Below are 16,891 nucleotides of genomic sequence, written 5' to 3'. Positions count from 1 at the left end.
CACTTCCTGAACTTGATTGACTATTTCCTTTCCCATGTTAGGGAAGTTTTCCACTATAATCTCTTCAAATATTTTCTCAGACCCTTTCTTTTTCTCTTCTTCTTCTGGGACCCCTATAATTTGAATGTTGGTGTGTTTTGTGTTGTCCCAGAGGTCTCTGAGACTGTCCTCAATTCTTTTCATCCTTTTTTCTTAATTCTGCTCCCTGGCAGTTATTTCCACCATTTTAATCTTCCAGCTCACTTATCCGTTCTTCTGCCTCAGTTATTCTGCTATTGATTCCTTCTAGTGTATTTTTAATTTCATTTATTGTGTTGTTCATCACTGTTTGTTTGTTCTTTAGTTCTTCTAGGTCCTTGTTAAACATTTCTTGTATTTTCTCAATCCATGCCTCCATTCTCTTTCCGAGATTTTGGATCATCTTTACTGTCATTACTCTGAACTCTTTTTCAGGTAGGTTGCCTATTTCCTCTTCATTTATTTGGTCTTGTAGGTTTTCACCTTGCTCTTTCATCTGTAACATATTTTTTTGTCATCTCATTTTTTTTGATGGGTCAGGCCATATTCCTGTCTTATTGGTTGTTTGGCCTGAGGCCTCCAGCACTGGAGTTTGCAGGCAGTTGGATAGAGCTGGGTCTTGGTGCCGAGTTGAGGACCTCTGGGAGACCTCACTCTGCTTAATATTCCCTGGGGTTTGAGGTTCTCTGTTAGTCCAGCAGTTTGTACATGGCACTCCCACCACAGGAGCTCAGGCCCAACCCCCAGCCTGGGAACCAAGATCCCACAAGCTGCATGGCGTGGCAAAAGAAAAAAAAAAGGAACAAACAGCAAAGAGCAGAAGAATAACAAAGAATAAAAAATAAAATAAAATTAGAAAGATAAAAAATATATTAGAAAAAATGAAAATGAAACAACAACAACAAAGCAAAACAGAACCACAACAGCAAAAAAAAAAAAAAAAGGCCAGAGGAGGCCCTGGGGGAGAGGGGACTTAGATCCAGGACACACATGGCCAGAGGGAGCTCCAGAGGGCAGAGTTTCAGGCCTGGGACCCCAGCAGGCTCGCCAGGGCCGAGCAGTCAGGGGAGATGCTGGCTTTGTTCTCCTCTGATCCTCCAATCCCCTGAAGGTCTCTCCCTGTCCCCACTGATCCCCTCGCCATGAGTGGGCCTTTCTGAGGGTGGGAACCCCTCCCCTCCCCTCCCCTCCCCTCCCCTCCCCTCCCCTCCCCTCCCCTCCCCTCCCCTCCCCTCCCCTCCTCTCCCCTCCCCTCCCCCAGCCATCCCCGAGGGACACCAGTCCCATCCTGCCTCCACCTTTCATCCCCCCTGCTCCTTCCCCTCCACATCCTACCCAGTCATGCGGGGATTCCTCCCATCCCCTTAGGTGTCTGAGGTCCCCCACCAGCGCCTAGTAGGTGCCCTGGTTATGAGCAGATGCAAACTCCACATCCTCCTACTCTGCCATCTTGACCCCGCCCCCTACAATAGAATTCTGCATTTTAAATCACAAGAGGCATGCTTGGAAAATTATGACTAGGTCGTCCAGCTTTAATAAATGCTTGGACATTTTATGATTTTGACCTCTGGAGCCAAGCTACTCTGTTCCAGTTTTCTTAGAAATATTCCAATTTCTGATTTGCAAATGGAAAATCAGGCTAGCAATGCTTCTGCCTTTGGGTAAGAGAGATGGATGTCAGGATGTCGGAATTTCCTTCAACCGTCCTTTTTCTTTGACTCTGGTTTTGAACTTGGAAAATGTAGCCCAAGACAAGTAGGGAAATGTGAGTAAGAGTAAGTAAATTTATAAATTTTCAAAGTATCAGCAAAGGTAAATGAAAGAATCCGTTTCCAGCATGGAAAGCAGGCAGATTTTATGAAAGATTGGATGTAACTAGAATTAGTTTTATGAGATCTTTTGTGGTTACTCCCCAGCCATATTTTTATAAGTCAGTATGAAAACCTCCACCTGTCATGAAATGTGTTTTCCTGTGATAATCAGAAATGTGCTTCCATTCAGGAAATCTCAACTGTGGGTTGACATATATTATCCTGTCATGGGATAGCGGAGGATCCAGCAGGAAGTAGTGGTCATGTTTTCTAGTTTCCAGTCATCCCATCCTGGGTCACTCACTGTTCTCTGTTGTATCTACACCAACCCAATTTTAATGCCTGTAAGATACTCACTTTTAGGTAGAATTAGAAAAGAAAAAAAAAAAAAAGAGCACAAATACAGGAAAAAGATCAGCATAAACTAGGAGTGGGACAGGACTTGAATTCCACCAACTGCCACCCAAATGGAAAATTTCAAGGAGCATCAACCCCCTTGATTTTCAAATGCACTCTAATTTATTCTGCTTTCTGAAGAGCACGACCAAGAATGAATCTTCTTTGCAAAGTCAGGTGACAGGTCTTTAGATTGGCTGTTAGAAAGGATCCCCTCTGCAGGGTTTGATTTGGGGAGAATTTAAATTTGAATACACAGGCATCGTTCTCTCAGCCCTGGGAGATCCATTAGGCAAAGAGATTAGTTGCTTGTTCTCCAAGGGGTCAACAGGTAAAACAAATTAACCAGAGGCTTCACCCAACAAAGATTATCTAACTCGAGGACAAACGTGTTGCCCCTGGTGATGCAGAGGTATTAGCCGACGATTCATCATCTAAATGCTGAGTTCCTTAGCTGACGTGGAAAGACAGAGACACTGGAGGGTCACTGGTGGGCGACACACCCCTCACATTTGCACATGTGGTGCTGGACCAGGACTGCTCCTGTGGCCTCCAAGCCATGCCGGGAAATGTGGGGACCAGATGGACAGATAAGCGGGCACCGCTGTCTCTGCCCCAAACTATCCGATCCCCTGGCCCCAGTCAAACACCAGGACAGATACTTATAAATACTAACTGTAACCCCCTTCTGGGAGATACCCTGGTATTCTGTATGAAATTGGTGTTCATAGTGGTATGGACCTCCATGGTAGAAGAGACCAGAAAAGGTAACAATGTAGATTCCTTGTCAGGGCAGATTCCAGGGGTATGAACAATGCTGGGAAAAGTTTTGGGCAAGAAAATATGAGCGTAAAGAGGAATTGAGCATACCCATTAAGATGGCCACTATTTTTAAAAAATAGAAAATGACAAGTGTTGGCAAAGATGTAGGGAAACGGGGGTCCCTGTGCACTGTTGGTGGGTATATAAATGGTGCAGCTGCTGCGGGAAACAGTGTGGCAGCGCCTCAAAAATTAAAAATAGAATTACCATAGGATCCAGCAATTCCAATTCTGGGTGTACACCCAAAAGAATTGAAAGTAGAGTCATGAAGAGAGATTTGCACACCCATTTTCATAGCAGCAGAATCCACAACAGCTAAAATGTGCAAACAACCCAAGCGTCCATGGAGGGGTGAATGGATAAGTAAAATGTGGGCCATCTGTGCAAGGGAATATGATTCAGTCTTTAAAAAGGAAGGACATTCTGTCACAGGCTACAGCATGGATGAACCTTGAGGACATGATGCTGAGTGAAATAAGCCAGACACAGAAGGACAAATACTGTTTGATTCCACTCCTGTGAGGTCCTTGGAGGAGTCAAATTCACAGCAACAGAAAGTAGGAGGGTGGGTACCAGGGGCTGGGGGAGAGGGATGAGGAGTGAGTGTTTAATGGCGACACCTTCAGTTTTCCAAGAAGGATGAGTTCTGGAGATGGGTGATAGTGACGGTTGCAAAACCATGTGACTGTACTTAATGCCACTGAACCATATGTTTTTAAATGGTTAAAATGACACTTTTTTTCACCAATCAAGAGTGTTTTTTCTGGTGTTTTTTTTTTTTTAATTTTATATTGGAGTAAAGTTGATTTACAATGGTGTGTTAGTTTCAGGTGTACAGCAAAGTGAATCAGTTATACATAGATATATACATTCTTTTTCAGATTTCTTTCCCATATAAGTTATTACAGAATATTTAGAGAGTTCCCTGTGCTATACAGTAGGTCCTTGTTAGTTATCTATTTCATACATAGTAGTGTGTATATGTTAGTCCCAAACTCCTAATTTATCACTCCCCTGCCCCCCGATTTCCCTTTGGTAACCATAAGTTTGATTTCGAGTTCTGTGAATCTGTTTCTGTTTTCTAAATAAGTTCATTTGTATCATTTTTATTAGAGTCCACATATAAGTGATATCATATGATATTTGTCTTTGTCTGACTTACTTCACTTAGTATGATAATCTCTAGGTCCATCCATGTTGCTAGAAATGGCATTATTTCATTCTTTTTGATGGCTGAGTAATACTCCATTGTATACATATACCACATCTTTTTTTTTTTTTTCTCCACAGGATGCCTGTATCTATCTTTTGCTCTCCCTGGCACTTGGCGTACTAAGCTATTTTGGTTGCAAGGGCACTTCAAGATGTAGGCTCTACATCTAAGGATGCTCTCTTAGGAACCAGGCTTAGCTGATCTGAGCAGCCTGGCCTAAGAGATCAGCACAGTATTAGGGTACCAGAAAGATGCTCACCCTTTCTGAGACTTTAGGGACCAGGTTATCCTGTCAGCGGAAGGGATGCATTTCCTTCCACGCCAGTGCCATTAATGTGACTCAGTTACTCTTGGCTCTGCCCTCTTCCCTGTCCTCTTACCTCTGCCTTGGATTAAACACCCCTTTCTGAATCTCCAGTTCCAGTTTAGATTGGCTGTACTATCTGCTGTTATTCCCGTGTCACTAATGACAAAAACTTTAAAGCTTTTGTAGAAAGCAGACTCTTGATTGGCTGTTCCTGGGCAGGTACACCTGGTCCAAGGAGCTTCTGAAGGTGGATCATCACTGGGAACCATGTGTCTCCCTCAGAAGAGGCTGTGGATGTTACAGGCACTAGAGCTATGGTTTTCCCACTTACAGGTGCATCGGAATGGCCCAGAGAACTAGCGAAACTGTGGATGCTGGCTCTCATCCCTGTAGAGTAGGATTTGGGGAACTGAGCCTGGGACTGGTTTCGTTTTTTGCTAGGTCATGGCTATTTGTGGTACTTGGATACTTCTGCTTGAGTTTCTAATCTGTTTTTTTTTTTAACATCTTTATTGGTGTATAATTGCTTTACAATGGTGTGTTAGTTTCTGCTTTATAACAAAGTGAATCAGCTATACATATACATATATCTCCATATCTCCTCCCTCTTGCTTCTCCCTCCCTCCCACCCTCCCTATCCCACCCCTCTAGGTGGTCACAAAGCACCGAGCTGATCTCCCTGTGCTATGCAGTTGCTTCCCACTATCTATTTTACGTTTGGTAGTGTATATATGTCCATGCCACTCTCTCACTTTGTCACAGCTTACCCTACCCCCTCCCCATATCCTCAGGTCCATTCTCTAGTAGGTCTGTGTCTTTATTCCCATATTACCACTAGGTTCTTCATGACCTTTTTTTCCCCCTTAGATTCCATATATATGTGTTAGCATACTGTATTTGTTTTTCTCTTTCTGACTTACTTCACTCTGTATGACAGACTCTAGGTCCATCCACCTCACTACAAATACCTCCATTTCGTTTCTTTTTATGGCTGAGTAATATTCCATTGTATATATGTGCCACATCTTCTTTATCCATTCATCTGTTGATGGACACTTAGGTTGCTTCCATGTCCTGGCTATTGTAAATAGAGCTGCAATGAACATTTTGGTACATGACTCTTTTTGAATTATGGTTTCCTCAGGCTATATGCCCAGTAGTGGGATTGCTGGGTCATATGGTAGTTCTATTTTTAGTTTTTTAAGGAACCTCCATACTGTTCTCCATAGTGGCTGTATCAATTTACATTCCCACCAACAGTGCAGGAGTGTTCCCTTTTCTCCACACCCTCTCCAGCATTTATTGTTTCTAGATTTTTTGATGATGGCCATTCTGACCGGTGTGAGATGATATCTCATTGTAGTTTTGATTTGCATTTCTCTAATGATTAATGATGTTGAGCATTCTTTCATGTGTTTGTTGGCAATCTGTATATCTTCTTTGGAGAAATGTCTATTTAGGTCTTCTGCCCATTTTTGGATTGGGTTGTTTGTTTTTTTGATATTGAGCTGCATGAGCTGCTTGTAAATTTTGGAGATTAATCCTTTGTCAGTTGCTTCATTTGCAAATATTTTCTCCCATTCTGAGGGTTGTCTTTATGTCTTGTTTATGGTTTCCTTTGCTGTGCAGAAGCTTTGAAGTTTCATTAGGTCCCATTTTTTTATTTTTGTTTTTATTTCCATTTCTCTAGGAGCTGGGTCAAAAAGGATCTTGCTGTGATTTATGTCATAGAGTGTTCTGCCTATGTTTTCCTCTAAGAGTTTGATAGTGTCTGGCCTTACATTTAGGTCTTTAATCCATTTTGAGTTTATTTTTGTGTATGGTGTTAGGGAGTGTTCTAATTTCATACTTTTACATGTACCTGTCCACTTTTCCCAGCACCACTTATTGAAGAGGCTGTCTTTTCTCCACTGTATATGCTTGCCTCCTTTATCAAAGATAAGGTGACCATATGTGCGTGGGTTTATCTCTGGGCTTTCTATCCTGTTCCATTGATCTATGTTTCTGTTTTTGTGCCAGTACCATACTGTCTTGATTACTGTAGCTTTGTAGTATAGTCTGCCATCAGGGAGCATGATTCCTCCAGCTCCATTTTTCGTTCTCAAGATTGCTTTGGCTATTCGGGGTCTTTTGTGTCTCCATACAAATTTTAAGATGATTTGTTCTAGCTCCGTAAAAAATCCCATTGGTAATTTGATAGGGATTGCATTGAATCTGTAGATTGCTTTGGGTAGTAGAGTCATTTTCACAATGTTGATTCTTCCAATCCAAGAACATGGTATATCTCTCCATCTATTTGTATCATCTTTAATTTCTTTCATCAGTGTCTTATAATATTCTGCATACAGGTCTTTTGTCTCCTTAGGTAGGTTTATTCCTAGATATTTTATTCTTTTTGTTGCAGTGGTAAATGGGAGTGGTTTCTTAATTTCACTTTCAGATTTTTCATCATTAGTGTATAGGAATGCAAGAGATTTCTGTGCATTAATTTTGTATCCTGCTACTTTACCAAATTCATTGATTAGCTCTAGTACTTTTCTGGTGGCATCTTTAGGATTCTCTATGTATAGTATCATGTCATCTGCAAACAGTGACAGCTTTACTTCTTCTTTTCCAATTTGCATTCCTTCTATTTCATTTTCTTCTCTGATTGCAGTGGCTGAAACTTCCAAAACTATGTTGAATAATAGTGGTGAGAGTGGGCAACCTTGTCTTATTCCTGATCTTAGTGGAAATGGTTTCAGTTTTTCACCATTGAGGACAATGTTGGCTGTGGGTTTGTCATATATGGCCTTTATTATGTTGAGGAAAGTTCCCTCTATGCCTACTTTCTGCAGGGCTTTTATCATAAATGGGTGTTGAATTTTGTCGAAAGCTTTCTCTGCATCTATTGAGATGATCATATGGTTTTTCTCCTTCAATTTGTTAATATGGTGTATCACGTTGATTGATTTGCATATATTGAAGAATCCTTGCATTCCTGGAATATACCACATCTTCTTTATCCATTCCTCTGTCCTTGGACACTTAGGTTGCTTCCATGTCTTGGATATTGTAAATAGTGCTGCTATGAACTTAGGAGTGGATGCATCCTTTAGAATTATGGTTTTCTCTGGATATATGCCCAGGAGTGGGATTGCTGGATCATATGGTAGCTCTATTTTTAGTTTTTTAAGGAACCTCCATACTGTTCTCCATAGTGGCTGCACCAATTTGCATCCACACCAACAGTGTAGGAGGGTTCCCTTTTCTCCACACCCTCTCCAGCATTTATTGTTTGTAGACTTTTTGATGCTGGCCATTCTGACTGGTGTGAGATAATCAGGGAAGCCCAATAAAACTGCACAAGGCTCTTTGGAATTTACTGGTTAGTCCCTGGAAGGTAGAAGCTCAATCTCTCCTAGAAAAGGCAGGCTTGAATTGACCCCGTGCTCTATCTCAGCTGCTGTGAGGCTGCCCGACAGGTGGGGAGAAGGCAGCAAGGCCACCTTACACTCAGTCACATAGAGTTTGCAAAGCTGTGATGGGTAAATGAGGATTCCCATGCGTTGACTGGCCAAATGAATTGATTGTCACTTTTTCATCTCGGGAGAATTGAGGATAAAGGGCCTCATAATTCAAAGAGTGTGTTGTGGGGAAAGGGGTCAGACTGGGCAGATGATCAGGGCTCGAGAGGAAGAGGAAGAATTCTTGAGCCCAGATGGGGGGGAGGGGGAGATGGAGTGGGTGTGCTTGTTTAAAGCTAACACAAACTTGTGTTGTGTTGTAAGAGGTATTTTGAGAACTCCTACTCTTGGGGGAAGAAAAAAAAGACTTACACGTGCCTTTTAGAAAGTAGAGAAATCCAATTTCATGAAAATGCGATTGCTTTGTGCAACCTTGCCTCTGCCTTGAGCTCATGGAACCCCTTTATAGACCAGGGAGGGTGTCTCTGTGAGTGGATCTGGACGTGCCCCAGAAATCTGATGAGGCACCTGTCAGATCTCAGGTGTGTTCATGTGGAGATATGCTGGGACCCCAGAGGCCCATGCTGGGTAGGAAGGGGCAGTGGTAAGCAGCGTTCCAAGGTGGCCTCAAGACTTCTGTTCCCTAGTGCACACACCCTGTGTAATCTCCTCCCCTGCAGTGTGAGCAGGACTTCTGAGCACCATAGGTGTCACTCCTGTGACAGTGTAGCTATGGGTTAACTTGAGTTCATCAGAAGGAGATTATCCTGAGTGGGCCTGACCTAATCAGAGAAGCCCTTTAAAAGTAGAGGAATTTTTTTTTAATTGTTTGTTGTTGTTGTTTTTATTTTTTTGTTTCTTAATTGAAGTACAGTTGATTTACAATGTTGTGTTAGTTTCAGGTGTACAGCAAAGTGATTCAGTTAAACATATATATGTATCTATTCTTTTTCAGATTCTTTTCCCATTTGGGTTATTACAGAATATTGAGTGGAGTTCCCTGTGCTATACAGTAGGTTCTTGTTGGTTATCTATTTTATATACAGTAGTGTGTAGCTGTTAATCCCAAACTCCTAATTTATCCCTCCCCCACCCATTCCCCTTTGGTAACCATAAGTTTGTTTTCTATGTCTGTGGGTTTATCTCTGTTTTGTACATAAGTTCATTTGTATCATTTTTTTTTTTTTTAGGATTCCACATAGAAGCAATATCATATGGTATTTGTCTTTGTCTGGCTTACTTCACCTAGTCTGATCATCTCTAGGTCCATCCATGTTGCTGCAAATGGCATTATTTCATTCTTTTTATGGCTGAGTAATATTCCATTGTATATATGTACCACATCTAAAAAGAAGGCGAATTCTGCCCACAAGAATGAAGTTGGAAGAGAAGCTCGACCTTCCAGTGAAAATACAGACCTTAAAAACTAGTTAAAATATCAAGTATGATCTACTCCACTCAAGGGGATTTCAACCCAATAGCCGGTAGGTGAAACATCTAATACGCTTATCATGTGAATCCGCCTGAATCATGCACCACGTATGAGTGTGTGTAGTTGATATAACAAGATGGCATGTGAGTGTGGAAGGATAATTATTTCACCTGCACAGTATATGCAGAAATGGAGAAAATGATTCAGGGTTACGCCCCACTGAGATCATTAGTCTGTCTCGGGGCAGGAATATTTCACAGTAGAGGAATATTGGGGAAATTTTACAACACGTTCTGTCCACAAAGCAAGCATCACTCTTTTGGGTAAGGGATGATATGACCTCCCAGGTGGATCCTGGTAGTTGACTCTTTGACAGTCAACTATGACAATTCAGATGCAGGTGGCTCCCAAGATGAACCCAGATGGCAAATAGACACCTTCAACAAGTCTCCCACCTTCCCATATGGTGGGGTCTTCTGTTGACAGATCATCTCCCTGTCCGATCACATCTGTGATTGGCCCTTGTCCCTTCCTGTTTTCTGGATATAAGAGAAACATCAGGCACCAATGGTCACCAACACATCAGTGTGATTATCTTAATAGATTTAGACACACTTAAGTGGGACGGATGGTCCCAATCCCATTTTCTGACCAAAAGATTCTCAGAAGACTTGAGTCATCAAGTATAAATCATCCATGACTAATATTATTAATGGTGGAAGAACCCTTCACAGAGAGAATAGGGTCGCTCACCAAAAGAAAGGCAGCTGCACTGCCTCTGGATAAGGCAAAACCAACAAAAGTCCACCACACCTCAATGTCTTAGCTCAAGATGCCAGAGAGTGGGTAGCTTAAACAGAAGTAATTTATTTTCTCACAGTTCTGGAAGCTAGATGTCCAAGATCATGGTGTGGGCAGATTCAGTTCCTGGCGAGGCTCTCTTCCTGGCTTACACATGGCATTCTTCTTGCTGTGTCCTTACATGGTGGAGAGAGAGATCTGGTCTCTTTCTCTTCTTAATAACGTCAGTAATCCCATCATGGGGGCTCCACCCTCAAGACCTCATCTACCTCTAATCACCTCCCAAACACCCACTTCCTAACATCATCCCATTGGGGGGCAGGGCTTCAACATAGGAATTTTGGGGGAGGGACACAATTTAGTCCATACAACTCATCCTTGTAAATAGCATCATTCAGTTGCTCAAACCAACATGGAAGCTTGATTCTTCCTCCTTCCCCATATTCAATACATTTTTAGGCTTTGCTAATTCTATCCATGACAGGCATGTCCAATTATCCCCATCACGGCAGCCAGCAGCCCAGACCCAGGCACATGATGAACCTGGACCACAGCCTTAGTCCCCTAAGCATCCTACCTTTTGTTACCATCCTCCAGCTCATACTCCAGGCAGCTGCGTCTCCAGCTTCACAGCCTTACCTCCAACCGCACAGCCTCACCTCCATGCCACAGACTCTAAACTCTCCATCTCCCCACCGTATCCTCCAAGACCCAGTGTGATCTTCTGGGGCCTCAGTCTCTCCATCTCACCCCACTCTCTCACCTGCCCTACTCATCTCAGGCACACCAAGCTTCTTTCTGTTCTTTAACCCACTGGTCCTCAATGGTCTCCTATGGTCCTTTCCTGGGTGTTCATTCTTTCTTGGGCTTCAAGATGAATGTCACCCCCTCAGAGAGACTTTCTTTGATTTTTCCATTCACGGGGACCTCTCCCACCATCTGTTTACTTTCTCAAGACACATATCAGATTCTTTTTTTTTTTTTAATTTAATTTTATTTATTTATTTATTTTTTGGTTGCGTTGGGTCTTCGTTGCTGTGCGTGGGCTTTCTCTAGTTGTGTTGAGAGGGGGCTACTCTTTGTTTCTTCGTTGCAGTGCATAGGCTTCTCATTGCGGTGGCTTCTCTTGTTGCGGAGCACAGGCTCTAGGCGCACGGGCTTCAGTAGTTGTGGCTCGTGGCCTCAGTAGTTGTAGCTTGCAGGCTCTAGAGCACAGGCTCAGTAGTTGTGGCACACGGGCTTAGTTGCTCCGTGGCATGTGGGATCTTCCCGGACCAGGGCTCGAACCCGTGTCCCCTGCATTGGCAGGCGGATGCTTAACCACTGCGCCACCAGGGAAGCCCCCATATCAGATTCTTTAGTTCTTCATTTCTTTTTTCTGTTCACCGTTTATCCCTCCTAGTGCAATGGATGTTCCCTGGGAGCAGGAAGAGTTTCCAATGGGAGGCTGCCCACGCCTCCCAGGACCTGCCTTACAAATAAGCAAAATGTGTTAGGTGGATGAGAGAGGAGATGACTGCTCTCACCTGCCTCCCATCCCTACAAGCAGAATCTCCTCCCCTCAGGATGTCTTCCACCTTCTCCTCCCCTGAGGAGCTGCCCATCCCCCAAGGCTGACCCACAGAGCAGAATCTTATCAAGACTGTGACTTCCTCCTACATGTCCAAACTCCAATTAAAATGACTAATAGGGGTTCAAAGAGGGAGAAATCAATGTCATGTCTAAAAAAAAACAGGAGCTGGTGGCACTTCTATACCAGAATCACAGAAGGAGTTCAGCTGGACATATTGCTACGTATAAAACCAACTAAAATACAAACCAGAGTAATTGAAAAAGAAGGAAAAAGCGGGGGAGGGATAAATTAGTAGTTTGGGATTAGATACACACTACTATATATAAAATAAACAAGGTCCTACTGTATAGCACAGGGAATTATGTTCAGTGTCTTGTAATAACCTATAAGGGAAAAGAATCTGAAAAAGCAGAGATAAATATGTATGTATAACTGAATCACTTTGCTGTACATCTGAAACTAACACAACATTGTAAATCAAGTATACGTCAATAAAAAAAAAGATTTTAGTAAAAAAATGAGATTGAAAAGATTTATGAGATTCAGAGGAAATTGGAATATTTGATCCTGAGAAATAAACAAACTGAGATAAAATGGTCTGCACACAATAGAAAAACATGATTGCTGAGTTTAAAGTACTGATGCAGGCACTTTGCACTGTGAGAAGTCAAATTTGGGTGAAGTAGAAAACTGATGAGGAAAAAAATCTTCCCAGCATGCAGAGGAAAGTTTAAAATGCTTAAGGGAAAAAAAAAAAAAAAATCAAGTTTGAGACGTTAAGAAGAATCGCCAAAGCCGATCTGTGAAAAAGGATTTCCTACAAAGGAATATGGGATAGACGGACCAGATGCACTAATTATAGAAATGATAGAAGGTAAATGTTTTAAGCCAAAGAAATAGAAAAATGACTACATACTGACTTCTCAGTGAAAATTTGAAAGAAAACCAATTCTAGACATGTTCTGGTAGCATTGTCAAACAAGATAAAGAATACTCTACAAGAGCTCATGGAAAGATAAAAATAACAGAAGAGCCAATACTGGTTTGGCTTCATTTCATCTCAGCCACAAGAAATGACACAATGTTATTGGACCTCCAAGCACTGATGAGGGGAAGAAAATCATTATTAAAAATTCCACAGTGAAACCATTATAGAATTATCTATCGCTCCCAAAGTAGTGTTAATTTTCAATACTGTTAATACAATTAACTATATTCTACTCGGTAACCGTGCGGTGCTGCAGACTCAGGTGGTGGAGAGGAAACCACTTTCTACGTAAATGAATGAATCCTGCAGCCAAATAGATTTATCCCCTAAGTCGAACATTTTTTGTGTTATGCAAATTATTTGCCTCCAGAGCAGTTAGAAAGTGTAAAGAGGGGGTGATTCTTGATCCACACTTCAAAAAGACATCAAAAACCAGAAAGCAAAACAGATGATGATTTTAAAAAGTTTTTCAAAAATCAGGGCACAAAATCAAGTTAGTTTTACATGTGTATTTAACAAAGGTTGGATTTTGACAAACTTTTCTTTAAAAATTAAATCCATGAACTCAAAAGAAAAAAAACAAAAACAAAACCAAAAAACAAAACAAAACAAAAAATACTCCTGACTTAGAATACAATTTCTGTATAGGTACTGTTGGCTTCTGTCTTTAGCCTGAAATTCTATAGTAAAATTCCCTTAAGGAAATTAAAGGGTTTTGAACACACACACACACACACACACACACACACACACACACACACACAAAAATCAGGGCACAGCCAAGTCATCCTTGTCTTCAAATCTATCGAGCCATGGAACAGGGATAAAATATCTTTAATAGGATTTTCTGATGATGACTAAATAATTTGCATAGTCTTCTCTGAGGGACAAAATCAAAATGAGTTGATTGTAATGTGTTTGATCCATTCCTCTGTAGATTAGTGCTCCTTAAAGAGGGGCACAAGTCTTCCCACATGAAAATTTGGAATTGAAAACCTTTCTAAGAATTAAAGTATTTGCTAAAATCCTCAACTGGCATGTGCTGCAAAGAAAAAATTACAATTGTATGGGAAGGAGATCTATCTAAGACAGGATATTTTAGAACCAGGCATCCATGAATCTGCTGAAATGTTTTATCCTTTTCATCATTTCAGAAACTCAGGAGAGTCCCTCGACTTTATGGAAGACCCTATTGAATATGCAGAAAATGGAAGTGGGATGGTCCGAATCCACAGAGACGAACTCCCGTGCCATTTGTAGAATCGTTGACTCAGTCCCTGGTGAGTGCCCTTGTGTGTGTCAGTAAACGGTGTGTGTATTCATGAGCTGCTTAGTGGAAAATATGATTCTTAACACTGACCTTGACCTACAGGTGTTGAGGGGATGAGATAGGTAATCCCCTGCCATATTAATCATGGTGACCATCCTCTGCAGTGGGTCTTCCGAGACAGAGATTCAACTTAGGATTTCCCTATGACATACTTTCTCGGGTCCAACTGGGACTCAGACCCAGGAGGGAGGGTACCATACGGCAGGGCCACCTGAGGCCCATTTGGGTCTGAGTCATAGCTGGGTCAAGAGCAGTTCAGCCAATCCGTGGAGCCTTTGCTGCACATGAATTATACGTGAGAGTCAGGCACAAAATGAGAACAGAATACAATCAAATACTCGACCACGATATCTAGGATTTAAGCCGTGCTCAGGGCACAGGGCATGTCTTAACTTGCAGCATCTTCACTACAGCCCTTAAAGGAAGACAATCTTCTGGCCGATATTTATAAATGAGAAAATTGAGGCACAATGCTTGAGTCAGCATCAAGGTCACACAGTTTGTAAACATGGAAGAGTCTGGATGCTAATTCAGACAGTATCAGGCGCAGGAAAAGGAAATGACTTGTATTTAAGTGTTGGGGCCAATGGTTAATTTCCAAACATGGGCACCATCTATTGGAAAACCCCTAAGGTCTAGAATTTTAGAGATGGAGGGCAGAAATTCCTTCTAGGGAAGAAATATCCAGAACCCCTGGTGGAGAGTCATCTGGGTTCTGCCGGGACGTGCCCAGGGAAGCGGTCACAGAACGCTGTGTAGCAGCCAAGGTTCTCACCTCCCTGGTATCTGACTTGAGGGTCTTCCACCGAGAAGCAGTAGGAGCTCCTCTTAATAGCAGAAGCTATATTAGTAGTCGTTGTAGTGACAGAAATTGTCTCCTCAACCAGACTCTCTCAGGCTCCCCTAAATTCTTCAGTGAGGTCTGATTTTTGGACTTTTGTGGACATTTCTGCATTGTCCAATTTTAGCAAGAGCCATGCTTAGTCGGTTTAACCAGAACCCACACCCTTCATATCTGGTCATCTCCATGTCTGGTCAACTTCATATCTGCTCATCTCAATATCTGATCAGGTTCCTCACCCTCCACGCCCCACCCCACCCCCCAGGTGATGTCTGGTCACCCTTCCCTGCCTTCAGCAGGAATCCTGTGAGGTCGGTTTAGCCAGAATCCCCTCACCCCTAATTTTCCTGTTAGTAGTTTTCCATCCACTGACCCTCACCTGCTCCATGGCTATAAATCCCCACTTGCCCACGCTGCCTTTGCAGTTGAGTCTGGCTCTATACTGAGCTCTCTCTGCCCTATTGCACTAGTCCTGAATGAAGTCTGTTTTTACCACTTTTTCTGTCCTGCTCTGCTTTTTCTTTAACAGTAGTAGTAATAATAGCAGTAGTAGTTGTTGTTGTAGCAATGATTGGAATAGGAGTAGTAGTCATAGTAGCAGTAGTAACAATAGTGGCAATAGTTGTAGTAGCAATAATTGTAGTAGCAGTAGTAACAATAGGGGCAATAATTGTTGTAGCAGCAATAATTGTAGTCATTGTAGTAGCAATGCTAGTAATAGTAGTATTGATAGTTGTTACAGAAGTTGTAGCTGCGATACTTGTAAAAATAGTTGTAGTAGTAGTAGTATTTGAAGTAGTACCTATAGTTGTAGGAGGAGGAGGAGGAGAAATAATTATAGAAGCAGTTTAGCAGTAGTAATAGCACTAGGTCTAGTAGTAATCATTGTCATAGAACTAGTTGTTGTAGTAATTGTAGTTGTAGCCACAGTAACAATTGTAATAGTAGTAATAGTGGTACTGGTAATTGTTATAATTGTAGTAGTAAATGTAATAGTTGTAGTAGTAATTGTAGTACCACTAATTGTTGCAATAATTGTCATTGTAGCACTAGTAATAATTATAGTAGTGTTTATAATAGTAGTAATATTGTAGTAATTGTTAAAGTTGTAATCATAGACATAATAGTTGTAGTGATGGTTGTAGTAGTACTAATTGTAATCATTGTAGTTGGAGCAGTAGTAATAATTGTAGTAGCGGTTGTAATAATAGTAGTTTTTGTAGCACTAGCAACTGTTGTAGTTGTGGTAGTAATAGGAGTTGTGATACTAATAGTTGTAGCAGTCATTGTAGCTGTAGCAATAATTGTAGTAGTTGTGATAGTAACAGTAGTAGCTGTAGTAGTCCTAGTAGTACCATTTGCTGTCATAGCAGTAGCTGTAGCCATAGCAATAATTGTAGTAGTAGTCGTCGTCAGAATTGCTGTGCTTGTAATAATAATAGTAGCAGTTGTAGTAGCACTAATTGCTGTAGTCATTGTTGCAATAGTCACAATTGTAGCAGCAGTGGTAGTAGTAATAGTAGTAGTAAGTGTTACAGTTGTGATAGTAACCCTGAGAGTTGTAGTAGTAATTATACCAGTACTAATTGCTGTAATAGTTATGGCACTGGTAATAATTATAGTAGCGTTTATAATCATAGTAGTTGTAGTAATTGTTGTAACTGTAGCGGTAAATGTAATAGTTGTAGTGGTGGTTGTAGGAGGGGTACCTTTTATAGCAGTAGCAACTGTTGTAGTAATAAGAGTTGTGACAGTAAGAGTTGTAGCAGTACTAATTGTAACAGCAGTAGGTGTAGCAGTAGCGAAAATTATAGCAGCTGTGATAGTAGTATCTACTACAGTAGTAGCAGGCATTGTTGTAGTCATCGGAATTGCTGGACTTGTAAGAATAATAATAGTAGCAGTTGTAGTGG

General features: G+C 41.5%; 1 protein-coding gene across 1 annotated transcript in view; it reads left to right on the top strand.

Annotated features, from left to right (window-relative positions):
- The window catches only part of LOC309619921 (uncharacterized protein), a 124,037-nt gene that overhangs the window by 88,733 nt on the left and 18,413 nt on the right, over positions 1 to 16,891 (top strand). Inside the window, exons 3-5 of the mRNA XM_082375887.1 lie at positions 8,969 to 9,025; positions 9,204 to 9,497; positions 13,962 to 14,087. The gene's annotated coding sequence lies outside the window, so the exon portion shown is untranslated. The remainder of the gene's footprint in view (positions 1 to 8,968; positions 9,026 to 9,203; positions 9,498 to 13,961; positions 14,088 to 16,891) is intronic.

This window comes from Balaenoptera borealis, assembly GCF_965194805.1.
Source record: "Balaenoptera borealis genome assembly, chromosome: X".
NCBI classification, from domain to species: Eukaryota; Metazoa; Chordata; class Mammalia; order Artiodactyla; family Balaenopteridae; genus Balaenoptera; species Balaenoptera borealis.
The sequence above is the reverse complement of the archived record's forward strand: the minus strand, read 5'-3'. Positions and strand labels throughout refer to the sequence as shown.